The 27348-nt window shown below is 47.9% G+C and overlaps 1 long non-coding RNA gene across 1 annotated transcript in view; it reads left to right on the forward strand.

The window, feature by feature from the left end:
* The window catches only part of LOC144753036 (uncharacterized), a 131813-nt gene extending 108329 nt beyond the window's left edge, over positions 1–23484 (forward strand). Inside the window, exon 5 of the long non-coding RNA XR_013594178.1 lies at positions 22584–23484. This is a non-coding gene — a long non-coding RNA (uncharacterized LOC144753036). The remainder of the gene's footprint in view (positions 1–22583) is intronic.
* Positions 23485–27348: the final 3864 nt, after the last annotated feature.

The following is a 27348-nucleotide window of genomic DNA, read 5'->3' on the forward strand; positions in this document are numbered from 1 at the left end:
CACAACGGAGGACGAGAGAGGACAAATACTGGCACAAAACAGTTACTGGCAATCTAATACAGATACAGGCACAACAGTGAGGCGAGACAGAGGGCGAGAGAATACAAGAGCAGGCACAATACAATACAATACAGTTACTGGCAAACTAATAGAAATACAGGTACGGCGAGATCAGGGGCAACAGTGAGGCATATACTAACGGGCAGCAGTGGCAGCAATGGAGACCGGGCACACTGAGGGTGGGCCACGCGGTGGGTGGAGCGACCGGCTCTGACCAGGTCAGGTCAGGTCACATCTTCCCGCCTCGCGGACCTCAGCCTAAGTAGCCAGTGGGAGGGAGGAGCAGCTGGGAGGCGGGAGCGGGGTGGCGAGTGGGGAGGGGAGCGTTGCTGTGATGCTGGAGGGGACGGGGGTTGGGCCGCGGGGGAGCAGCGGCTTGGAGCGGGGAGCGGGGAAGTGCAGCCGGAGAGGAAACGGCGATGGGGTCACACAAACGAAATCAGGGACACAACGGAGGACGAGAGAGGACAAATACTGGCACAAAACAGTTACTGGCAAACTAATACAGATACAGGCACAACAGTGAGGCGAGACAGAGGGTGAGAGAATACAAGAGCAGGCACAATACAATACAATACAGTTACTGGCAAACTAATAGAAATACAGGTACGGCGAGATCAGGGGCAACAGTGAGGCATATACTAACGGGCAGCAGCGGCAGCAATGGAGACCGGGCACACTAAGGGTGGGCCGCGCGGTGGGTGGAGCGACCGGCTCTGACCAGGTTAGGTCAGGTCACAGCTTCCCGCCTCGCGGACCTCACCCTAAGTAGCCAGTGGGAGGGAGGAGCAGCTGGGAGGCGGGAGCGGGGTGGCGAGTGGGGAGGGGAGCGTTGCTGTGATGCTGGAGGGGACGGGGGTGGGGCCGCGCGGGAGCAGCGGCTTGGAGCAGGGAGCGGGGAAGTGCAGCGGGAGAGGAAACGGTGATGGGGTCACACAAACAAAATCAGGGACACAACGGAGGACGAGAGAGGACAAATACTGGCACAAAACAGTTACTGGCAAACTAATACAGATACAGGCACAACAGTGAGGCAAGACAGAGGGCGAGAGAATACAAGAGCAGGCACAATACAATACAATACAGTTACTGGCAAACTAATAGAAATACAGGTACGGCGCGATCAGGGGCAACAGTGAGGCAGATACTAACGGGCAGCAGCGGCAGCAACGGAGACCGGGCACACTGAGGGTGGGCCACGCGGCGGGTGGAGCGACCGGCTCTGACCAGGTCAGGTCAGGTCACCGTCAGGTCAGGTCAGGTCAGGTCACCTGTAGGTTCCAGGGCATCCCCCTCAGGTTCTGGTTCCTCCTGGACCGTGGGGACGGCTGGGGCTGGTTTCCCGCGCCCCCTGCCTCTTCCTCTCCTGGCAGGACTCTGGGTCACTGTTTCAGGCTCCAGTTCTGCTGAATCACCCTTACTGGCTGCCATAGCACGCGTGGTCACGCAGATCCATGCAGGCAGACCCAACATTTCCAAATGAGTTCTGTGCTCCACATCCTTCCATGGAGAACTCTCCAGGTTGTTGCCTAACAGACAGTCTACAGGCAAGGCATCACTGACAACTAGTTCCAAAAGACCAGAGACTCCCCCCCATGCAAAGGGAACACGCGCCAGCTTGCAGAGGCGCACTGAGCTGTCAGCTGCCACTACAGGGCGGAGTACACCAGGGATCATTTGCTTTTCAGACACCCACTGACACCTCACGGATGTCACGCTGGCTCCTGTGTCTCTCTGAGCCTCAACCTCCCTCCCATTGATGGTCACCTTCTGCCCATACTTCTTAGTGTTAGAGGGCAGTAAGGTTTCCTGGACCATCTCTTGGTCTCCTAGAGAGACAAGGGACATAACTACTAAGCCCACCTCCCCATTAGAAATCAAATCCCCGCCCAAAGCTACACTTGCTAACCCTGGGGCTTGAGCACCAGTGGGTGCGGGCTTCTTCATGGGACATTTTGGAGCAATGTGGCCCACCTCATTGCAGTGATAGCAGGTAGGGGGACCTTGGTTATCCCTTCTGTCTCTATTGTCCCGCCTGCCCTTAGAGGGCCATGGCTGTTTAGGTTTGGGGGGTTGGGATTCCTTTCCCTGGGAACTATTTGGGGCCCTTCTGAGAACTCCTTTTGGTTACCCTTGTCCCCCCCACTCTTCCGCTGGAGACCCTGCCCAACTTTGGCTGTGATACCCACAATTCCTCTGTGGACCCTGGTACTGGTCCAGCGGTCCGCCTCCTTAGCAAGCTCAATGGGGTCTGTCAGCTTGCTGTCTAAAAGATGCTGGCGCAGCTCTGGAACACAAAGACTACTCAAGTGCTCCCAACTGATTAAATGCAACAACCCCTTAAAATCAGTTACTTTACTGCCCTTCATCCAACCTTCCAGTGCACGCGAGTACAAATTCACACACTCCATCCAAGTCTCAGACTCTCTCTTCTTGGAGTTTCTAAACTGCAGTCTATACTGCTCTGGAGTAAGGCCATACCTGAGACATAAGGCCTCCTTCATATTGGGGTAGGTCATGGCACCTGCCAACTCTAAGGGCTCTAGAGCACTCCTCCCAGAAGCCTCAAAATGTTTCCACAGGCCCACCCCCCAATGCTGATCAGGCACACCATTCATCTTCAATGCAATTTCATACGAAGTGAACCAGGCATAAATATCCTCACTCCTATGGTAATTCTGTACCAGGTCTTTTGGAATATATGTTTTATCCCCATGCACTGGCTGCGCGCTGCCACCATTTGAACTGGCATCCACCTCCTTGGCTTTCATATCCAGTTCTCTCATGCTCAACTCATGAGCCAAAAGCAATTTCTTTTCCTCTAAGGCACGGGTATTTTTGCTCTCCTCCGCCGCCTTCTCTACTTCCAATTGCTTCATTTTCATGTTCAAGACCTCCAAGTCATATTCTCTCACTCTCTGATTCTCTTGTAACTCTTCTGGGGAGAGGCCCCTGCTGGAATGGTTGCTGCCAGCTCCTGCACCTACTCTGCCCACTGGCAGATCTGCACCTTGAAAACTGTTTTCTCCATTCACATCATCATTTCCCTCTTGTGCCTCCCAATGGGCCTTCAAGATTCTCTGCAGCTCCTCCTTTCTGTAGGCGCTTTTTATGGGGCACTCAAACTCAAGGCAGAATTTCCTAAGATGCTCAACTTTGTATGAATACAAATCTCCAATGACAAACTCCATCTCTACTTCTGCCCCCTCACTGAGTGCCTTTCTCTTCGCAGACATGATGCTTTGAAGAGTTACTCAAAAATAAAATCAAAAATCAAAAACCAGTAGTATGCGGTGGCGTAGTGGTCTGCACTCACTAGTGATGTACACCAATGACTGTGGGTCAAGTACAAATACAAGTTCAAATCCCACCGCCTGACCACCAATGTTAGAACTGGGGGTCTCTGGTTGGCAGAGATAGGTACCACTGTCCAAATAGGGACCCTTGCTTCTAGTCAGGGCAAGGGGATAACCCTCTGAGATAACCCCTGCTCACTCTCTAGGTAGCTTGGCACGAGCAGTCTAGGCTAACCAGAGGCAATGCGTAAAGTATTTGTACCAACACTCACAGTAACACAGTGAAAACACCACAAACTGACTCCACAACAGTTTAGAAAAATAAAGGTATTTAATCTAGACTACACAAGACCAAAACAACAAAAATCCAACATACACAGTTCAAGAATATGGTTTGAAAAGAGTTCTTAAGGTTGCGATAAAATTCTCTACGTTGCGATAGAATAATCCACAGATGCGTGAAAAGTTCACAGTTACGTCACGTTTACTCACAATACCTTTTAGTTGTGACAAAGTTCCAAAAGCAGAAGCTGGTGCGGTGGAAAACAAGCGATGCGTTGCTCCTGAGACCCTGGGGAGGCGATGCGACAGCCCCGCTGCAGCAGCGGGCGTGTTGCGGCGAATCCGGTCTGTATGGGGAGGAAGGCCACCTGTATGGATTCCGGTGCATAGGTTCCGTAGAAAGTTTGTTCTCGCAAAGGCACGATGTGACGATCTCGTAGGAGCTGCGACGATCTCCGGGGCAACGATGCGCGGTCCAGCGTTGATCCTCTCTCTCAGAGCTCCTCGATGCGATGATTCTGCGACGATGCTCGCAGCGACGTGATGCGGTCCGCAAGCAAGCGGTGCGGCGATCTCACCCAGCGACGACAGGCTCTGCGACGACACTCGCAGCGATGTTCGACTTTCCCGCACCGGTCTGGTGCGTCCCGCAAACGAAGGATGCGACGGCTCTGGCAGTGGCGTCAGGCGCTGCGACGATATCGGCCTTCGTAGCGGCAGAAAACTTCTCGCACTGTCGGGGATGCGCTCCGCAAGCGAGTGATGCGACACATGCGACACTTTTCAATTTCAAAAGTCTCTCAAGCTTAGTTTCAAGCTTCCCAGCACAGGTACAACCTCCAGAGGCCCCACAACTGGATCAAGCACTCTAGGAGGGACAGAACTCTCTCAGCAGAGTTCAGGGAAGCTGGGGGTGAAGTCCTTTTGTCCCTGGGACTTCAAAACAGGGAGCCAGCTCTTCTCAGGCCCTTGGAGATTCCTTCAAGACAGGGGACACAGCACACAGCAAAGTCCTTCCCCTCTCCTTGGAGGCAAAGCAACAGCAGGTAAGTCCAGCAGAGCAACAGCAGGACAGTCTTCCTTCTTCAGAGTCAGCTTTCTCCTTGGCAGAGGTTCCTTCTTGATTCCAGGATGATCTAATTTTCTGTTGTCAGGGTGCTGTACTTATACCCCTAAAGTCTTTGTTCTCTCTGTGCATGTGGGCCCTGAGCCCGGTCTGAACCAGTTCTGGGTGTTTCCTGAGTACTTTGTTTTGCTGGCTGCTTCTTTCCTTTCAGAGTGAGGAGCAGGGTCCTCAGCCGCCCAGCAGGAGGTGGTGCCAGCATTGTGGAAGGCAGGCACAGCCCTATTCAGGCCCGGGTGCTAACTCCTCCCACCACTCCAGTTGCAAATGCAGTCATTCAGCCTAGGGCTGACTCAGCCAGCCTCCTGGGGATTTCCCCAGCCCCTGTCACTCTCAAACCAGACAGTCAATACACAAACAGGCCCAGGCACACAGAAGGGTCAGACAAGAGAACAGCAACTTTCTAAAAGTGCTGTTCTCAAACACAGGATTTAAAAACAACCTTTCCTAAAAGATGTGTTATTAAATTCTGAGTTCAGGGATACTAGATACTTATGTCCTATCTTGTTCCTATGAGAAGAAATGCTGTTAACCACTGTAGCCAGCATCCCCCATGTTAATCTATGGAGCAAGATAGCTTTACAGTAGTGAAAAACGAAAATGGCTGTAATTCACTACCAGAACATGTTACCTGCACCAGTACATGCTCTACCTTTCACATACACTGCACCCTGCCCAGGGGGGTACCTTGGGCCTTCCATGGGGGTGACTGATGTGCACAAAAAGGGAAGGGTTAGGCCTGGTCTGTGGGGACACTGACCAGGAGGACATGGCAGTTTCTAAACTGCACACAGGCAATGCAGTGGCAGGCCTGAGACACCATTTTAGGGCTGCTCATGTGGGTGGCACAATCAGTGCTGCAGGCCCACTAATAGCATTTGTCATCACCAGCCCTGGCACACCCAGTGCACTTTACTAGGGACCTCATGGTGATACAAATATGCCAAACATGTATATCCAATCAGAATAACAATTTACATAGGGAGCACTTACACTCTGGCACTGATCAGCAGTGGCAGAGTGTCCAAAGCATCTAAACCAGCAAAAACGAAATCCAGCACAGCATGAAAAATACAGGAGGTAGAGGCAAAAAGATAGGGGGAAACCACGCCAAAGATGCCAGGTCTAACAGTAGGCAAGACCTGAGAAGCGGAATGAAGGGAACAAGTAGGAACACACAGGGAAACAAGAAAAGAGAGGCGCAGGGGAGCAAGGCCCCAGATGCATTTGTAGTCAATAGTGAGAAAATTCAACAGGATAAGCTGCGGGAGAGAAAGCCAGTGGACAGAGGCAACAGCAGTGAAGTAGGGAAAGTAGGGAGGTGGACTTTAATGGAGACCCTGCAGGTTGGCAAGAAAGTAGGAGAAAGCTGGGAGCACAAAAATGAAAGAGGGCCTGTCCACACGGGAAAGGATTGGAGTAGAGTTCTGGTTCTTAGTACTGAGGGCAGTCAGTAGAGGCCAGAATTCGCAAAGTTTGCAGAGTTTAAAGTAACAAAATTGCATGATTGAGAAAATGTTTATGTAGAAGGGCACAGATGAAAAAATGACACCAAGTTTCTGTAGTAGATGAACGAATGAGGGAAAGTAATAGGTGCACAGGAAGACAGGAGAAAGGGGTTGCTTCAGAAAAGAATTTCAGTTTTGGAGAAGTTGAAATGGAGAGCAGGGTCCGACTGGCCTATTGGGTAAACTGGATGTACCTCAGGGGTGGTCTTAAAAGTCATTTTGTCAGCCATTTGTTTAGGTTGTGGGCTTTTTTGTGATGTTTTGTGCTGGTATTTACTGTTGATTTCCCTGATATTGCAACAAAGATTGCCTGCAGCAAGCTCAAATCCATGCAGTCTTCCATATCATGGAAAATACTTATACAGTGGGCCTGATTCACAAAGGGCCTCCCCCAGTGGCTGCTCGCATAGGGCGTGCTGTGGAGCGGTGAGGTGGAGGAGGGGCAGGGTGGGGGGTAGTAAACTCAGACATAGGATGGAACGTAGAAAAGTAAATATTATGTTCTTCCGTTCCGCCGTATGTCCAAGTTTACTACCCCCTCCACCCTGCACCGTACCACAGCATGCCCTATGCGAGCCGCCACTGTCCTCCGCACACCGGGCAGAGGCCCCACAGAAGTGGGGGACTCTCCGCGCTCAGGGCAGAATCTCCACAATGAGAGTTTTATTCTCGGTAATTCCACCTGAGGGTGGAGATTCTCCGACGACTGCGTGGCCTCCGCTAGAATGCGGAGACGTTTGTGAATCAGGCCCTGAGTCTTTACAAGTTCAAAACTGTCACAAAATGCATATATGGACAGCTCTTTTAACTATATGAGTCACTAACGGAGGGGACTTTTTTATGGTGCCCAATCCTATTTTCTGTCCCAATCCTACCCTGATGGAGAGAATTAGAACATATCCAAAGGTGGACCGCAGAGAGAACAGAGATGGAAGACTTATTTAAAACCTGGCTGATGCTTCAAAGGGCCACGCTCACAAGAAGCATGTTGACTATATCTTTGCCTTGGATCCTGAACAGTGTTCCACTGCCTTTTGGCTAGGCTCATGCTATAATAAATAACATATACCTACATACACCTCAATTAATGGCCTGAATACTTTCCAGTGTATAGCCCTGCAAATACTAAGTGCCCTTCAAAACAAGGAACGTAATCATGCATTATTCATACTATGCGGACACCAGCAGAGCAATGGAATATCTTTGATGTGGACTGGGCTAAGCTGGTCTCTGGTGAGCGGAGTTGTGAACAAACATAGACTTTTTTTCACACAAGCTTATCCTCAGTTATGTATGATTTATTCTTGCAAGGGGTGGCTGGAGAATTTTGCTGCCACTAAACACAGGAACTATGGCAGCTTTGGACAACTGGGCTTGGCTTCGGTTAGGAGCAAACATTGCAAGAAGTAGATTATAGTCACATACCAAATGTATTCTAGATTCCCTTTATGAAAACTCTTGCTTGGCATTGGCACTTCAGAATCAGCCTGGATTCAGAGGAAGAGGGAAGTCTCTGTGTGTTGCCACAGGACTTTTTGCTACCTCATGGAGGAACTTTCTATAGCGTATAACGCAGTCTCATAGATTTACTCAAAGACAATAATTCATGCCAGTTAACTTTTAGAATACGAAACTAACTTTTGAGATTAGCAAAAGTGGGTTTGCACGAGTAAAAAAAAGGTAACTTGTGCCTCTAAGCCAACTTATGCTCTGATTGTTAGAATCTAGGGATGTGCCAAGATGTATAGACTTTTGTATGTGCAAAGTAAATACAAGTATCATACATACTATAGGAAACTGGGCTTCTGAAATGAAATTCGAGAATATTGCGATGCTTTTCTTGCGAGACCGCGATTTTCATTGTATAACTTCAGAGCAAGATGTTCGGTAAATTACTGAATTCGAGGTGATGGAAAACACAAGTCCACCCATCTGTTTTCTGTAAGCTGTGAGGTGGATATTGTTAGCACACTGTAGCTGATGCAACAAGCATGTGGTTTTACTGAGCTGGCAACCCATTTGTGCCCCAACCGAGTCTCGCATCCAAATCCTTCCATTTTCCATAAGTCACATGGAGAAGATTGCTAGCGCAATGCAGCTCACATGACAACCATCCGATTTCACTTTATCCAAAAAACAGTCCTGCTCCAATCAAGTCTCATGGTAGCAAACCAACGTGGCTGCATATTCTTAAAACAACAAAAAGTTATGCAAAATACTGGTAGGTCAGTATTCGGGATGTTTGTCAGAATTTGCCCCATTAACAGCAGTTACTCACAGCCCTACTAGAAATGCGACCCAGACCAAATTTTGCCCCTCCCAAATCATAATTTGGGCTTGGCCGCGCGCAAAACACATCCTGAACATCTACAATATAACCACATCTCTCCACACCACAACAACCGCCCCTGACTCCCAGTCCAGGAAAGATATAAGTTCAAGCTACTCACTCATGCCTACAGATCAATCAATCAAACATCACACGTGAGGGTTTCGAGGTGCTAGAGAAGTAGATGGGATGTTCAGTCGGACAGCCAGGTCTTGAGTTCCTTCGTGAAATGCAGGAGCAAAGGTGCAGTCCTGAGGTGCAGGGGAAGGTTGTTCCATGCCTTGGCAACCAGATGCGAGAAGGAGCGTCCTCCTCTGTTGGTTCGGCGAATTCAAGTGGTGTCTGCAAGGGAAGCAGATCAGAGGTGTCTGGCCGGTTGGTGGATGGTCAGGCATTTGTTGAAAGGCCTTTTAAGCATGGGTAAATATCTTGAACTGGAATCTCTTCTGGATCAGGAGCCAGTTTAGTTTCTTATGGTGGGATGTGATGTGGGTTCTTCTGGGAAGTAGAGGATGAGTCTTGATGTTGAGGTTTGTATAGTCTAGAGTCTCTTCAGGAGACGTGCAGTGAAGCCTATGTAGAGTGTATTCTCATAGTCCAGTCCCCTGGTGATGAGGGCCTGCGTGACAGTCCTTCTGGTGTTGACTGGGAGCCATCTGATGATCTTGCGGAGCATGCGGAGGGTGTGAAAGCAGGTGCATGAGACTGCATTGACTTGTTTCTTCATAGAAAACTTGCAGTTCAGGATTATGCTGCGGTTGCTGGTGTGGTCTGTTGGAGTGGGGGGAGAGATGAGTTCTGTGGTCCACCATGCATCGTTCCATGGCAAGGTGGAGATATTTTTTCCATAGATGAAGACTTCCGTCTTGTCTGTGTTGAGTTTCAGACAGTTGTCTTTCATCCACTCATGCATCTGTGTAAGTTGGCTCTGGTGGTGGAGTGGTCTTCGGATAATGAGAGGATGAGCTGGGTGTTATCCATGTAGGAGATGATGTTGAGTTTGTGTGATTTGATGGTGTCAGTCAGGGGGGACATGTAGGTATTGAAGATGGTGGGGCTGAGGGACAATTCTTGGGGATTTTCTTGGGCTCTGAGGTGAACGGTACTAGTGAGGTATGAGGAGATCTATTTGAGGGAGTTTCCTTGGATCCCATTGTGGTGGAGTCTGTTGATCGAGTTCCCTAACCTTCTGGCCTAGGAAATGCTCTCCCTCCACGCAGGTCTGCCTGGCCATCACCGCCGCTAACTAAGTAGAGCAGGGTTCGAGACCACTCTCGACCCGCTCTCTGTGCCTGACATGGTTGCCTGTCCTGGTGTCTGGTCTTGGCATTTTTTCTCACTTTGGCATTGTTTTTCACTTTAGGTGACTTCTAGGTCTTGCCTTATTGCTTATTTGTTTTTCTTTTCCCCTCTCTCCCTTACACCATTTTCACTGCTTTGAAGACCCCGCCCACCTCCCGATCGCCGCTTGCCATCTTCCTGCCGCCCAGCTGTGCTTTTCCACCTCCCTCCCCTACTTAATGGAGGCCACTGCTCGGAGGATTGAGTGAGTGCCCTGACCTTCTGGCCAGGGAACCGCTCTCCCTCCACACAGCTCCGCCTGGCCGTTACCGCCGCTTACTAAGTAGAGCAGGATTCAACACCGCTCTTGACCCGCTCTCTGTGCCTGACCTGGTTGCCTGCCCTGGTGTCTGGTTTGGAATTGTTTTTCACTTTGGCATTGCTTTTCACTTCTGCATTGTTTTTCACTCGCATTGTTTTTCACTTCAGTTGACTTCTAGGTCTTGCCTTATTGTTTATTTGTTATTCTTTTCCCCTCTCTCCCTTACATTGGTTTGGTGCTTGGAGACCCCGCCCGCCTCACGATCGCCGCTTCCCGCCTTTCAGCTGTGCTTTCCCTCCCCCTCCCCTACTTAATGGAGGCCGCTGCGCAGCCACTCCACTGGCACGCCAAAAGAAAGCCAGTCTGTGCCCCTCCACGACCCGACTGTGGCCAGCGCCAGAAACCCTGGATCTCCGACCATCCATCGCTACGACACTGCCACCCTCCTCGCACTCAACCCCGGTAGACTCAGAGACTGCCAACAGACCTCACCAAACACGACCCACGGCCAGTTCTCCTGCCTCCACTGCTGCCAGACCTTCACCACCACCCCGCCCTCCAACACCACCGACGCCAGCACCGGCGACACCCTAAAATGTATCCTCCTCAATGTGCGCTCCATACACAAATGCGCCATGGAAATCTGGAACCTACTCGACTCTCTCTCACCCGACATTACCCTCTTCACGGACACCTGGACCAACGCCTCCTCCACCCCCGACATCAACCCCGCCATCCCGGACGGATACAAGATCCAGAGGAAAGACCGCTCCAACCACTCGCTATCCCCCACAAGAGCATCCTCCGACTCACCACCTTCAGTGAAACCTTCCCCTCTGCTGAACACCTGCACTTCCAGATCCAGACCAGTCCCAATGCCACACTCTGAGGAACCCTTGTCTACAGACACCCCGGGCCTCGGACACCCTTCACCACCACCATCAATGACTTCATCGCGCCCTACACCATCGCCTTAATGAATTACATACTCATTGGAGACCTGAACTTCCACCTCGACAACCCCAGCGACCCCAACTCCACCCTCCTTCGTGACAATCTCGCCAACATTGGACTTAAACAACTTGTAACCACACTGACCCACAGAGCAGGACACACCCTCAACCCCATCTTCGCAGCAGGAAACAGCGTTCACTTCAGCCACACAATGCAACCGCCATGGACCGACCATCACTGCGTACACTTTACCGTCAACAAACCCAAGGCACCCAAACCAGCCCCACGCCCATTACGAAGAACTGGAGCAAAGTTACCGAAGAACAACTTAACTCCACCCTCACCCGAGACAACCACACCTGGGCATCCGAAACAAACATCGCAGTCAGAGAACGCCACACTTGTATCTTCAACTACGCAGACTAGCTCACCCCGCCATGCAACCCCGTCAAACAGCAGCCCAGGAAAGCCGCCTGGTTCCCCACTGATCTCCAAGAAGTCAGGCATACCTGCAGACACCTGGAGAAGAACTTGAGAAACACCATAACAACCGAAAACTACTCCACCTACAAGGATGCCATGACAGACTACCTGAACCAAATCAGAACCACCAAGAGGAACTTCATTCACAACAAAATCCTCGCCAACTCCACCAACTCCAAGGAACTCTTCAGTGTCATTCAGGAATTCATCAACCCACACAGCGAAACCACAGATATCACCCTATCCCAAAACCTCTGCGACAAGCTTGGAATTTACTTCCACCTCAAGATCAAAAACCTCTATGACAACTTCGTCGGCCATCCACCAAACGCCACAGCCAACCCCGCCCTTCAGAGACACAAGTCAAACCACTGTCTCCAACTGGACACCGATCACGACCGAAGACACTGCCTCGACCATGAAAGGCATCCACTCGGGGGCCACCACTGATCCCTGCCCTCCTCACATCTACCACAGAGCTGCTACCTCCATTGCACCCGAACAACAACGCACCATCAACACCACCTTCAAAACAGGCACCTTCCCAGATGACTGGAAGTGCAAAGAAGTCAGGCCCCTGCTCAAGAAGCCCACAGCTGACCCCACCAAACTCAAGAACTACCGGCCCATCTCGCTCCTCCCCTTCGCAGCCAAAGTTGCAGAGAAAAGAGTAAACAGGGAACTGACTCGATTCATCGAAGAAAACGCCGTCCTCCACCAGTTCCAATCTGGATTCCGAAGCAACCACAGCACAGAGGCCGCCCTACGCGCCTCCATAGACGTCATCCGCACCCTCCTGGACCAAGGCCACTCCGCAGCCCTCATCCTACTCGACCTATCAGCGGCCTTGGACACCGTCTCCCACCACACACTAGTCACCAGACTACACAATGCCGGTATGCAATGAACAGCCCTGGACTGGATCCGGTCATTCCTCACCACCAGAAGCCAGGTGATCTGGATCAGACTACAACCCTTCCTCTCAGATCCCATGAAAATCACCTGCGGAGTCCCACAGGGGTCATCACTGAGCCCGACCCTCTTCAACATCTACCTCGCCGCCCTCACAGCCATCGTCCGACAACATGGCCTTAACATCGTATCCTACGCCGACGACACCCAGCTCATCCTCTCCCTCACCAAAGACCCCACCATCACCAAACTCAACTTCCAGACAGGAATGCAAGACTTCGCAGTCTGGATGACCAACAACTGCCTGAATCTCAACACCGAGAAGACCGTCCTTGGAACTACCCCTTCAGCATAGGACAGCACCAGGTGGCCGACCGCCCTTGGAAGCCCTCCTAGCCCCTCAGACCATGCCAAAAATCTCAGCATCGTACTCGACTCATCACTCACCATGAACCGACAGGTCAATGCCGTAACCTCCAGCTGCTTCAACACCCTCTGCATCCTCCACAGGACCTTAAAATGGATCCCCCCTGAGACTAGGAAGACAGTCACCCACACACTCATCACCAGCAGACTGGAATATGGAAGCGCACTCTTCGTCGGCATCAACAAATCCCTACTCCGCAAACTCCAGACAATACAGAACACTGCCGCGAGGCTCGTCCTCGGCATCCCCCGGCAGAAACACATCAGCCAACATCTACGAAGACTCCACTGGCTCCCCATGGAGAAAAGAGTCACTTTCAAAATCCTCACTCTCGCCTACAAATGCCTACACAACAACAAACCCAACTACCATCAACTTCCATGTCCCCAAAAGAAACCTCCGATATTCCAACCTCGCGCTAGTCAAAACCCCGTACATCCAGAGAGCCAGACCAGGCAGAAGATCCTTCTCTCACATTGCAGCCAAGACCTGGAATGAGCTACCGGCAGACTCTGACTCGTCCCCTCCCTGAACACCTTCAGAAAGACCCTCACGACCTGGCTCTTTGGCTAAACAGATCTGCGTACCCTCACCCCCCTCAGGGCCTTGAGACCCTCACGGGTGAGTAGCGCACTTACAATTCCCCTGATTTATTGATTGATTGATTGATCAGGATGTGATGGGAAACAGTGTGAAACATGGCTGACACATCCAGGAGGATGAGGGCTGCTGTTTCTCCGTGGTCCAGGAGGGCCCTGATGTCGTCAGTGGCTGTGATCAGGGCTTTTTCTGTGCTGTGTTGACCCTAAATCCATATTGGTATGGGTCCTGGAGGTTGTGGTGTTCTAGGTGTCGAGTGAATTGCTGCTTGATTGCTTTCTCGAGGATCTTTGCTGGATAGGGAAGCAGAGAGATGGGCCGGTAGTTTTTAGGTACGGCTGGGTCAGCGGATGGTTTCTTCAGGAGGAGCTTCGCTTCATCGTGCTTCCACTCCTCAGAGAAGGAGGCCAAGATGATGGAGGTGTTCAGGACTTTCCTGAGTTTGTCACCAATTGTCTTGCTTCCAAGGTTAAAGAAATGGTGGGGCAGGGGTCTGTGGGTGCTTCTGAATTCACGGAGTTCTTGATGGATATAGCGTCGTGCGTGGTGAGGAGGTCCCAGTGGGTGTGCTGGTGTTCGGGTTTGTGTTCCTGGGTGGGAGCTTTTTGATGCTGTCGGCGGCTGAGGGTTGGCATTCAAAGTTTTCGTAGCTGACCGATATCTTGTTGTGGAAGAAGTCAGTAAGGTTGTCGCTAGGTTCCTGGGAGGGTGTAATGTAGTTCTCAGTAGCTGCTGGGTTGGAGAACTCCTTTACGATGGTGAAGAGTTTCATTCTGTGGTTCATGCAGGCTTCAATGTGGTGTGCTAGGGTGCGCTTCTTGGTATCTTTCATATCCTGAATGTGATGTGGTCTTCCGACTTTTTGCTGAGGCATCACTTTCTTTCTAGTTGTCGACAGTTGCACTTGGTAGATTGCTGTTCTTCAATGGCCCAGCTGGCACTTTGAGTTGGTCCTCTGACAGTCTTGGCAGGCCAATTCTGTCCGTGCATTCTGGGATCTACTGGGAGAGATTTTGTTTTGCCTTTTCTGGGTCGGGTGTGGAGTCTGCTATGTGGGAACAGATAGCGTTGTTCCTCTGGTCTTCTGATATCTTTTTCCAGTCTGTGTGTGTGGATCTGGGGGGCATGTTACCAGCATTGATGCGTCCTGCAATGGTGAAGTGGACACTGTAGTGGTCGGACAAAGTAATTTTTGTGGCGTGGGTGTACTTGACTTTGTTGCTGGAGGTGAAGATGGGGTTTGATTATGTGTCCTTCAATGTGGGTAGGGTTGGTGAGAAGTTGCTCATGCTTTCCACATATGGTGGTGTGGGCATCGTTGGGGTCATCAAGGTGAAAGTTGAGGTTTCCTAGGAAGATGAAGTGCTCTGAGTCGATTTCAATTGGGGCGATGAGGTCTGAGATGCCATTGCCGAAGCTGGGGCATGGTCCTGGTGATCTGTAGGCCAGGGTGCCTCTGATTGTGCTTCTTCAGTCTCTGTGGAGTTGGAAGTTGAGGTGCATTAACGGGGTTGGGTTGTTCAGGGATGTCATGCAGTGGATGGTGCCCTTGTAGATGATGGTGATTCTACCTCTGTGTTTGTTGGTTCGGTCTCAGTGAGTTATTTTGTAGCCTCCGGGGATGGCGATTGTGATATCTGGAGTGGAACCGGGGTTTAACCAGGTGTCTGTGAGTAAGATGACGTCTGGGGTGAGGGATGAGATCGTGTCCCAGATCTCCGTTGCATGTCTGATCATGCATTGAGTAAAATGCACTAACATTTTTCTGTTGTGATATTGGTCGGCATGGTGTCTGTGTTGGCATTGTCTCTTGTGTCATCGGTTGCTTCGGTGCTGAAGGTGAGGTGGCAGTGTCAGCAGGAGAACGGTCCTTTGGTGGTGTGTGGGGACATGCAGCAGCATTGGATGTTGGTGCGCTTGGGGTTCAGGGCTCAAAGATCCATGGCTGTCTAGCTTCGTGGAGTGGAAGAGGCAGGGGTCCTTGTGCTGGGCATGGTCCAGGACCATATAGGCACAGACGGGCTTGCCTTTGGTGCGCATTCAGTGTGGCGCTGACGCGGCGGTGCAGCGGCCTGCATTAGTAGTCCTGGAAGGAGCTGTCAGGGAGTTGGGATTGCTGGCAGCGGGGAGAAACTGGCAGGAAAAATCGTCACTATGTGTAGTGACTGAGCTATTTTATGGTTAAATGGCCCGATTATGACCGTTGCCCACCACCATCTCAGTATATTTTAACCTGATATAGTGATGTGTAGGCCTGCATAGTATGAATAAGCTACAAAGTAGGGCTTGATTATGCCTTCTCTGTTTCCGACTTTATCTTGCTTCGTAGTAGTTCTTACCTATTGGCTTTGGCATACTCTTATGCTGTATTGCATACTAATTTCACTCATTTACGGGAGTAGTGGCCTATGCTTAAGCGACTCCATTTTCTAAGCTGTCGCCATCTTCTGAACCTTTCTAGGTGAGAAGCCATGTTATGCTTTTCACTTGTTTTCCGCACCTCGTATGCTGGTAGAAAATGGTTCTTATCAGAGGAATTTACAGGCTCTGTCCCGAAGTCATAGCAAAGGCCTGATCAACCGATGCTGCGACCTTGGATCAGGCTGGTGCCGCCTCTCATGAGAACGAGGGGTGGAGGCTCGCTAGAAGCTTCGTCTTACATTTCCACTTGTACTAAAGGGGGCGTTTGGGTCTAGATCGCTGGTCGTTCATCACAGTACAGATGTGTAGCTGTGACGGTGTAGCAGAATCCTGATTCGGCTGGATAAACGGCCTCCCCTCTGGCGAAGTGGAAATGGGATGTGTAGATACTTGGTGAGGTGTTCCACTAATTCTTACATTCCTACTGTTCTTGCCTAACTATCTTCTTCTATTTTCAGGTTTCATGCATTTCTATACATATAAGTCCTATATATGTTTTACTGATTGCATTTAGCAATTGCTTAGGTGCTAATATATGAAGAAGGCTTATCGTGACATAGTAGTGATTCTTTCTTTGTCATTCTATCATTGTGTAATAAAAGAAACCCCAGAGCATATGATTATTTGTCTGTATTCTTTGTGAAGGGAGAACAGGTTCCTTTTTGACCAAATGCTTATAGAAGGATGGGTGAATTCCCTTCTAATGGGTAGTTAATTGTTTCGGGAGGATGCCTGGCCCTTAGCAAAGAGCAAAATTGTTGGAAGGGTATGCATTGCAGTCCTTCCTGGGTGAGTATTCCGTGGTCAGGAGAGGAGCGGTTATTTGCCTCTTGCACAGCGCCTGTCACCAGGAGGCTTAGGGTGAAAAGTGTTGCGAGCCCTTCAGCAAAGACTATAAAAGCTTTCATAGGGTTAGTGTTCCTTTCTTGGGTGAGTATGGTGAAGTATTGTGTCCTTTTGGGTCCCAAGAGGGGATAAGGTCGTATCTCCTGATTATTGGCAGAATTTTCAGGCCATTACATCTTGGCGTCGTGACTCACAGGATCGAAGGGTGGATTCTAGGGGAAATAAGAGGGTTATATTTTCTAGGAAAACAAAGGTTGATTATCAGTTGCCAATGGAAATTCCCGGATGGGAATCTACTCCGTATGGAGTATTGGCCCATGAATGGGCTAAATGTGCTGGTATGAGTGAAAACTGGAATGTGTGTTTGTTAGAAGCTGAACCGGCTCAGGTGGTTGCATGTCTGCAAAAAGCACCGGTAAAGAGAGAAGAGCTTCCTACATTAGGAAGAAGAGGATGGATTTTATTAAATGCTTACAGAATAATACATGAGAAATATGTGAAGTTGCAGAGTGAGTGTAAAAGATTGGAAGAACAGTATGTTGAAGCAAAGAATGCCACCACGTTGTTAACATGTCAGAATAAATTATTGTTGGACAAGACAGAGACTTAACAGACCGTAGCGGAAAGGGCTGCAGTGCACATTGCATAGTACAAATATAGAAACAAGCGAGGGAGAATTAATAGGAGGAAGATACAGTCAGCTAATACAAAGGCAGGACTTAACTGGGCCCCGAGAAGTGGGATGGAAATATTTGGGAGCGTACAGAGGTGCATGCGCAGCCGATACATCGGAGAAAGTTGCAGGGTGGTCCACACTATCCCCAAGGGGGAGTAGCTTTAGATAGCTTGGAGGATTTTATGCAACAAGAGATTAATGACATCTTGGACAGGTTTCGGCAGAGACCTGGTGAAAATCTACTTACATAGATGGATCGCATCTATGACTTGGGTGCTGCAGGCGTGATGTTATACCAAGAAGATGCACTGAAATTTTGTACGTTAAGCACAGACCCGACAGTACAAGAACATTTTAGAAATTACGGACTTACCCCCAGATGCATCAACAACCCATTTTGCGATTCCTTAATAGTGAAAAATACCGATTCGCTATTAAGGAATAGCAAAATGGAATGCATCAAGAAATCACGAAAAAAATAGCGATTTCTTAGAATTCCTTAATTGCTACTCGCAAATTGCGAGTCGCAATTAAGGAATACCTCCCCATTCATTCATAATGGCCTATGAATGAATGGGAAGACAAGCTCAATTTGCAAATCGTAATTAGCGAACCGCAAATTGAGATTGCGATTTCAAGGGTGCAGGGGTGTCCAAAGGACACCCTGTTGCACCCCTGAAATTGATCTGTGCACATATGTTGCGCACACACATGCCCTTAGGGCATGCGTGCGTGCAACATGAAACTTTGAAAAATGCACTTTAGTGCATTTTTCAAAGTTTATGCAAATTACCATGAAGTTGTACTTCATGGTAATTTGCGTGCCCTATTAGCGAACTCGCTATTTTTAAAACTTTCATGCATTGCCTTTAAGGAATCTCAATTTAAGATTCCTTAATGCAAATAATCGCAATTTAGCGAATTCTCTATTTGCGATTTTTGCATTTGGGATGATGCATGCCAAATGCAAAAATACCGGTCGCAAAGGGGCAGATTCTGAGAATCTGCCACTTTGCGAGCGGATTTTTGTTTGATGCATCTGGGCCTTAATGACCAGATTAGTCTGTTACAACTGGCTGTGGCCGGATGTAGTCACAAATACACAACTGAATCAGATTGGCCAGTAAATGAGAAACCTTTGTATACTTTGAGAGACGCGACACAGAGGTCAAAGGAAGAGGTGATGAAAACTTATTTTCCTAGCTCAAGCACACAGATTAACGGAAGGACTACTTAACACTTCTGTGCAAAATAAGATCATTCGTACTGCTCCTGCTGCTTATAAGCAGGTGATGATGACGTTGTTAATAAATCAGACGGGAAATACTTTAGCACAAGTGATTGAGGCAGTTCAAGAATTGGGTGAACTGGGAGAGTGGATGAAAGTCGAAAGACCTTCTAGACCAGAGACCCGCACGGATAATAACAGATTAACTAGATGATACAAGTTTATGGCTCTAATGAAAGATGGAGTGAGAAAAGAAGAAATAGATGGGGAACCTACTCCAGAGATACTCAGAAGGAAGTGGTGACGAGTCATATCGAGGGAGAAGGGAAGAATCTACTATACATAAAACACGACACGAGAGGGAAGAATCTTCAGATAGTAGAAAGAGAAATGAAAGAGGCAGATCCCCGGAACTAAAAATGAGAAATGAAAGAGGTAGATCTCCCGATCGAAGATTGCAGAGTGACAGAAATATGAGAAATTCATATTATGAAGAGATAGTGTACGAGGAATGTGTGCTTCCTAAATGATGTGAAAAGCCTTTACCCTGATTTGTCTTGGGTGCAAGACAGGAACAAAAACGACTAGGAAATAGGTCAAGCTCCGGTACCGAATTGGGCTCGTAAAGATCATAGACCCTATGTAGATATAGAAATTTTTTGGAGGCATCCTAATGCACAACGTGCCCGAGCCCTAGTAGATACAGGAGTGGAGGCCACTTTGATATATGGAAATCCTAAGAAATTTAGAGGACAGTATTTTACTATTACAGGTTTAGGTGGTAAAGAGACCCCAGAAGTACAAGCTAATCTCCAATAAAAAATCGGAAGAATACCAAAAAGAGAATATAGTGTATTAGTTATGCCCCTTTCTGAATATATCCTTGGAATTGACATTTTAAAAGGAATGACTTTGTGTTTAAATGATGGGTACTATCAGTTTGGAACAAAACAATACATTTCAGCTAACACAGTGAGAGTAGGTCGCTTGAAAATTCCTCCTGTGAAGGTGCCTCAGGCGACTAAGGTGATCTCTATGATACAGTACAATTCAGTTTTTCATGGGGTGGCAGACAAATGACATTTCGAAGTTTGCCTCACGGCTATTTGCATAGTCCGACGATATGTAACCGGCTGGTGACAGAGCATTTAGATGAGGTACCGATAATTTCTGGAGTGCAGATTTGTCATTACATTGATGATATCATGATTCAAGGTGAAACACAAGAGCAAGTCCAAACTCAGATCGAATTGTTACCCATTTACAGAGCAAAGGCTAGGAAATCAATCCTGATAAATTGCAAAGTCAATCACAAAGTGTAAAATTTTTAGGCATTCAGTGGCATCAGGGAAATCGAGAAGTGGTTTCACAGGTGAGACAGAAAATTAAAGAATTTGCAGTCCCCCGAAACAGGAAAGAAGGTCAGAGATTCATTGATTTGTTTGGATTTTGGAGACAGCATATTCCCCATTTAAGTCAGATTTTGGCTCCTTTGTACAAAATCACTCGAAAGAAGAATGCGTTTGAGTGGGGTGAATCGCAGCAGACCGCGTTTGAACTGGCGAAAGAGGCTATTCAGTATGCTTTGGATTTGTGGCCGTTGCGAGATGGTGATGTTGATTTGAATGTGTCTGTACAGGGTCCATATGCGAATTGGAGTTTATGGCAAAAGCAAGGCAAGACAAATGTACCCCTAGGATTCTGGATGAAAAAGTTGCCCCACGCTGGTGAGCGTTATACACCCTTTGAGAAACAGTTGCTTGCATGCTATTGGGCTTTAGTAGATACGGAACAATTGACTTTAGGGCTTTAGGATGTAGTTTTGAGACCTGAGATTCCAATCATGCAATGGGTTATGAGCTCTCCTAAAACTCACAGAATTGGTCATGCACAGGAAGCCCGTGTAATCAAATGGAAGTGGTACATACAGGACAGGGCTCGAGTGGGTCCTAAAGGCACGGCGATGTTACATGAGCAGGTGGCGCAGGCGCCAAAAGAAGAGACAGATGTGGAATACAACGTACCTGTAGTACAGGAATCCCCTGTTAAGTGGGGTAAGCCATTTAGCGATCTCTCCGTGGAGGACAGAAAGCATGTGTGGTTTACGGATGGTTCAGCTAGGTATGTTGGTGCAAAGAGGCTATGGAAAGCAGTGTCTTATAATCCTATTACCCACAAATTGTTGAGTACAACTGGTGAAGGAAAGAGCAGTCAGTTTGCAGAACTCTATGCTGTTTATCAGGCTTTAAAACAGGGGTTGCCAGGAGTTTGCCACATTTATACTGACTCATAGTCGACTGCTAACGGATTAGTCACATGGCTTCCCACATGGTACGCGCACAATTGGTTGATAAATACCAAAGAGGTAGGGGGAAAAGAACTGTGGAAAGAGGTGCGGGATATGCTTCCCCAAAGTATTGTGTCAGTTTTTCATGTAGATGCTCACTCTACAATTGATTCACTTGATAGGTGGTTTAACCTCATTGCAGACGAAAATGCTAAAATCTCTGAGGCATAGGTGGAGAAGCAGAGTTCTGACCTGGTTGGATTGGCGAGATGGGCACATCAAAAGTGTGGATATTTTCGGAGAAAAGATCACTAGCAGGTGGGCAGCAGATAGAGGGATATATCTCCCCCATGATGTTATGATTAGGACCGTAATTTTGCAGTGTCCCATTTGCCAGCATTCCCGACAACGAGACATACCACAGATAGTGAGAGGTCAGTTACATCGAGGTAAGTCACCAGTGCAGATTTGGCAGATAGATTACATAGGTCCCTTACCAATGTGCAAAGGATGTCAGTATGTATGTACTATTGTAGACACCTACTCAGGATATTTGATTGCATCCCCTTACAAACGTGCTACTCAGGTGAATACGCTAAAAACTCTAGACCTGCTGATTATGTACTACGGAAATCCATTACAATTTCAATCAGATAATGGCTCACACTTTAAAGGGAGAATGGTACAGGAATATTGTGTTAGACACAATATTGAGTGGATTTTTCATATTCCTTATTAGCCACAAGCTGCAGGTTTAATTCAGCGCATGAATGGCCTTTTGAAAGATCAATTGAAAAAACTGTCTGATGGTTCATTACGTAACTGGAGAAACCATTTATTTGATGCCTTACATATTCTGAATAATCGTCCTTTGAATAACTCTGAAACACCCCTTATGCGAATGTTGACCCCTTCTGTAAATGTTAAGCCTCATATGGCAGTGGCTACCATGGTCTATTGGGAAATTACCCCTGGAGCCTTGGCTCCACATAGAGCGACTCCTGAAGCTGCTGGCTTAGACCTGCATACTCTGAAGCAGCATGTTTTTAAACAAAGAGATATTGTTCTTATTGAAACTGGAATTGGTGTCCAAATACCAGCAGGACACTTTTGCTTGATCGCCCCACGCTCTGGACTAGTGCTAAAAGGCATCCAGGTGCTGGGTGGCGTAATTGACTCTGATTATAAAGGTGAAATCAAAATTATTCTGTTGAACAGTGGTGATCTGGATTTAATAGTCCAGCCCGGAGATCGAGTTGCCCAGTTGGTTATAATGCCAGTCTTTGTTGGTGTGGTGAGAAAGGGGACTGCCCCAACCCTCCTAACTGTACGTGGAGAAGGAGGTTTTGGCTCAACTGATAAAAATCCAGGAGCTAGACTGTGGGTTCAGTCACCCAACCAACCCCCTGAGCTGGCTGAAATAATTGCCACTGGCAAGGCTAATACAATACTAGTCATGAAACCAGGACAGGAAAAGTGGGACTGTGTCCCAGCTGAAAAATGTTATCTTGAGAATGAAAATGCCTGTTTTTGACTCCTTTTCTTTAGGCAACTGTATGGATTGTCGCTGCGGGATGTGTCGTCACTGGACTACTTTTGGCATGGTGTGCATGGGGCCGAGATGGGCCGAGGAGATTCCGAAGCAAGACGATCGTCCGAGAGCGCAGGATGAGTTCAATCTTGACCGATAAACTGAATGTTTGGGAGAATATTGCACTTAAAGTGCTGAATAATTCCTATTTCTGCATGGAGAACATGAGGAGTGTCCTGGACATTTTGTCAATGTGTTTAGTGTCCGTTCCGTCTGCTGCTGTTCTGATAAATGCCTTCACCGTTACCAACATCGACAAAAGTGCCACCATTGAGAACGTGAAGAATCGTTTGTCCACCTACGATTAATGTAGATCTTGCACAGTATTGACTGACTTTCATACATTCCAAACATTTGCTATTACCACTTACAACATCACGGAAGGTAATGTATGCTATACATTTACATGTGATCCACAATTGATTGGCAAATGTGCACAAGCTAAATTAAAAAATGTTTCCTCACTTTCCCAGTATATATGGATTTTGTGCCATAATCGCAAATCCAACATGTGTTCTTCGGTTCACAATTCTATGTCGTGTAAAAATGTAGTTCTTTCAGTTAGTCATTATAGAAATGTCTTATTGCTGACCGGATGGCTCTTTTCGCGTGGAAATACTTCATGGTCCTTTATTCCAGCAAACATTTCTGATGGACCGTGTGCTTTAACCAGACTCAGTCTGATGATGTTTTCTTTATTTCCTTCTACCCATAGTCGAACTGTATGTGAAGCTCCTTTATTAGATGAACACTGTGAATCTAATTTGCATTTACTTTCTAAATCTGAATATATTAGTTTAGCAGCTTCAATTGTAGGCATTCCCGGACTGTCAATTTACAATTTCAGAACCATTAGTAAACTAGCTTGTCTTCTGGCTAAGTCGATAAATCACACTTCAACTGCTTTATCAGAATTTTTATTAGATGCACAAGGTGAACACCGAGCTATTTTACAGAAGAGAGCTGCTATTGACTATCTCTTACTCAAACATGATCATGGATGCTCGGATTATTAAGGTTTATGTTGTTTTGATCTTTCTGACCACTGTAAATCTATCCAGTCTCATATTAATGCTTTACACGATTTATCTTTAGAAGTTCAACAAAAGTTTGATCAAGGATGGTGGGATTGGCTCTTCGGGTGGTTACCTAATCTTAGTTTGCTTTGTTCTATTTTAGGCGGTGCACTTCTAGTTTTCTGCTTTCTGATTACAATCTGCTGTTGCATTCAATGTGTACGCAACCTTTTGAATATGTTTCGACCTGGTATTTTGACTAGATCTGTTAGTTATGTTTCTTATTATTCAAGTAATGATTTACGTTCTGTTTAATGTTTCTATACATTCAACGGTGTTGGACAATGGTTAAATGGCCCGATTATGACCGTTGCCCACCACCATCTCAGTATATTTTAACCTGATATAGTGATGTGTAGGCCTGCATAGTATGAATAAGCTACAAAGTAGGGCTTGATTATGCCTTCTCTGTTTCCGACTTTATCTTGCTTCGTGGTAGTGCTTACCTATTGGCTTTGGCATACTCTTATGCCGCCTTGCATACTAATTTCGCACATTTACGGGAGTAGTGGCCTATGCTTAAGCGACTCCATTTTCTAAGCTGTCGCCATCTTCTGAACCTTTCTCGGTGAGAAGCCATGTTATGATTTTCACTTGTTTTCTGCACCTTGTATGCTGGTAGAAACTGGTTCTTATCAGAGGAATGTACAGGCTCTGTCCCGAAGCCATAGCAAAGGCCTGATCAACCGATGCCGTGGTCTTGGAGCAAGCTGGTGCCGGCTCTCATAAGAACGAGGGGGCGAGGCTCACTAGAAGCTTCGACTTACATTTCCACTTGTACTAAAGCGGGCGTTTGGGTCTCGATCACTGGTAGTTCATCACAGTACAGACGTGTAGCTGTGACGGTGGAGCAGAATCCTGATTCGGCTAAAGAAACGGACTCCCCTCTGGCGAAGTGGAAACAGGATTTGTAGATACTTGGTGAGGTGTTCCACTAATACTTATATTCCTACTGTTCTTGCCTATCTTCTTCTATTTTCAGGTTCCATACATTTATATACATATAAGACCTATATATGTTTTACTGATTGCGTTTAGCAATTGCTTAGGTGCTAATATATGAAGAAGGCTTATCGTGACATAGTAGTGATTCTTTCTTTGTCATTCTATCATTGTGTAATAAAAGAAACCCCAGAGCATATGATTATTTGTCTGTATTCTTTGTGAAGGGAGAACAGGTTCCTTTTTGACAAATGCTTATAGAAGGATGGGTGAATTCCCTTCTAATGGGTAGTTGATGTTTCGGGAGGTTGCCTGGCCCTTAGCAAAGAGCGAAATTCTAATTCTTCCACTCCCCAGTCTTGTTGGAAGGGTATGCTTTGCAGTCCTTCCTGGGTGAGTATTGTGTGGTCAGGTGAGGAACGGTTATTTGCCTCTTGCACAGCGCCTGTCACCAGGAGGCTTAGGGTGAAAAGTGTTGCGAGCCCTTCAGCAAAGACTATAAAAGCTTTTGTGGTGTTAGTGTTCCTTTCTTGGGTGATTATGGTAAAGTATTGTGTCCTTTTAGCCCCCAAGAGGGGATGAGGTCGTATGTCCTGATTATTGGCAGACTTTTCAGGCCATTACACTATGCAATATAGAGATGATACTTTAGAGGTCTGCAGAGTAAGCAAAAATCAACACGCAGCAATCAGGATAAATAAAAGCAAAATAAAGTGGGAGGATTAAAGCAATCAGGCAACAACAAAAACTGTCAAAACAAGAGATGATGAACTTGCAATGTCAACTCAGCGGGACCGAGCCAGAGAGCTCTGGGATCGCGGTTTGGTCACCTGACCTTGGGAGCCAGGAGTAGCTGAACAACGACAGCAGGTAGCAGCAAAATAGACCTAGAAGGTCAAGGACTGGACTCAAGATGTCAAGGACAAAGCTTTCCACAACACTATTAGTCCAGCTTACCTCAACCACAGCCTCAACTTCTACTAACCCACCAGACGACTTCGATCTGCGTCCCAGGCAAGAGCACACCTCCCTCTCATCAAGAAGACCAGAAGCAGAGGACACTCCTTATCATACCTTGCAGCCAAGACCTGGAACGACATCACAAAACACTTCAGAACCTCCCCCTCCCTCATGGACTTCTGAAGGAACCTCAAGACATGGCTCTTCCAAACGAACCGGGCATGATCCCCTCCGCCCCATGCAGGCTTGCCCTACTCAGAGTCTGGATACCCTCGCAGGTGATTAGCCGAATGATACAAATCTACATAACATAACATAATGACCCCACTACAACCCATTCCCTGTTACTTGAGCTTTTAGAAATACACTACGCCAATGTCACCCGCCATCTTGGGTGAGGAGCAGGCGAGCGGACTAGCGCTCGGCCCCTCCCGCCCTCAGCCCTACAAAATGGTCCACCCCCCCCAGGGAGCGCAGCGGACGGGCGCAGCGGGCACGCCGTCAGCGCGCCGAAGTCGCGCCTAAGTTCAGCCCGTCTGCGGCCGGACGGGACCAGGGGCCAGGGATGTTGTTACTCCTCTTACCTATTCGCCCCCTGCCCTCAGGAATCTACAATATGCACATTGCGTATTACCTCCGGAGAGCCAATATCGTATCTCATCACTTGGTATCGCGCGTAAAGCATCTCTCCCACGTTCCAGCTGTAAGCCCTCCGCCTGCCCCAGCACTAGCGAAACGCGCATCCGCTTATTATATTTAAATGCACACTCATTTGTAAAACACCAGGCTGATCTCATTCTTCTTCTTATCGATGAAAGCCCTGACATCCTTCTAATCACCGAGATCTGGCTGACTCTCCCTGACATCCTGGCAGCATTGCCCCCCGACTACTACATGCTCAATATGAACCAACCCTCGGGTCGCGCTGGTGGTGGGGTAGCAGCTGTCATACGAAAGGAGCTTAAATTCATCTCCATGTCCTCTTTTACCCTTGCCGATGTGGATAACCTTATCATCAGTCTAGAAACTGGGGAGGGAGCTCTTACCCTTATTGTTCTCTATCGCCCCCCTCATCCTATGCCTCTGTTTCCTGTCGCCTTTAGCGAACAGCTAGCCAATCTGATTACTTCATCTGCCCGAGTCGCTATCCTCGGGGACTTCAACTACTGGTACAATGATAGCGACGCCGGCCCTCATGCGTCCGAGCTGTTTGAAGTTCTTTCCAACCTTAATCTGACCCAACTGGTTACTTCTCCTACCCATATCAGGGGCCACATCCTAGATCATATTTGGACCCACAACCTCACGCTTTGTTGTCCTGTGATCACTCCTTGTATCTGGTCGGACCATTACATGATCGAGACCTCGATCACAGTCAGGGGTCGTGTAAAGGTCCCTCCTCTGGTGGGTTGGGTCGCTCGTAAATGGAGCGCCCTTGATTCCCAAGGCTTTCTTTCCTTCCTGGCTGAGACTCGCCCCCGCCGCGTAGTGTCGTGACTGTCCACACACTGGAGGACGATTTCTCCAGTTGGGTCACCAAAGCCAGCGACCACTTCGCCCCCCTCTCCAGATTCCCTCGCTCCCGGCACAGCAAGTCACATAAGTGGTTTAAAACGTCACTGAAAATGCAGCAACTCGAACTGCGCTAGATGGAGCGTAGGTGGAGACGTAATTACTCTTCCATCGATAGAGAGGTATACGTCACTGCACGGAAAAAATATAAAAGTGCAATTATAGCAGCGAA

This window comes from Lissotriton helveticus, chromosome 5_1 (assembly GCF_964261635.1).
Source record: "Lissotriton helveticus chromosome 5_1, aLisHel1.1, whole genome shotgun sequence".
NCBI classification, from domain to species: domain Eukaryota; kingdom Metazoa; phylum Chordata; class Amphibia; order Caudata; family Salamandridae; genus Lissotriton; species Lissotriton helveticus.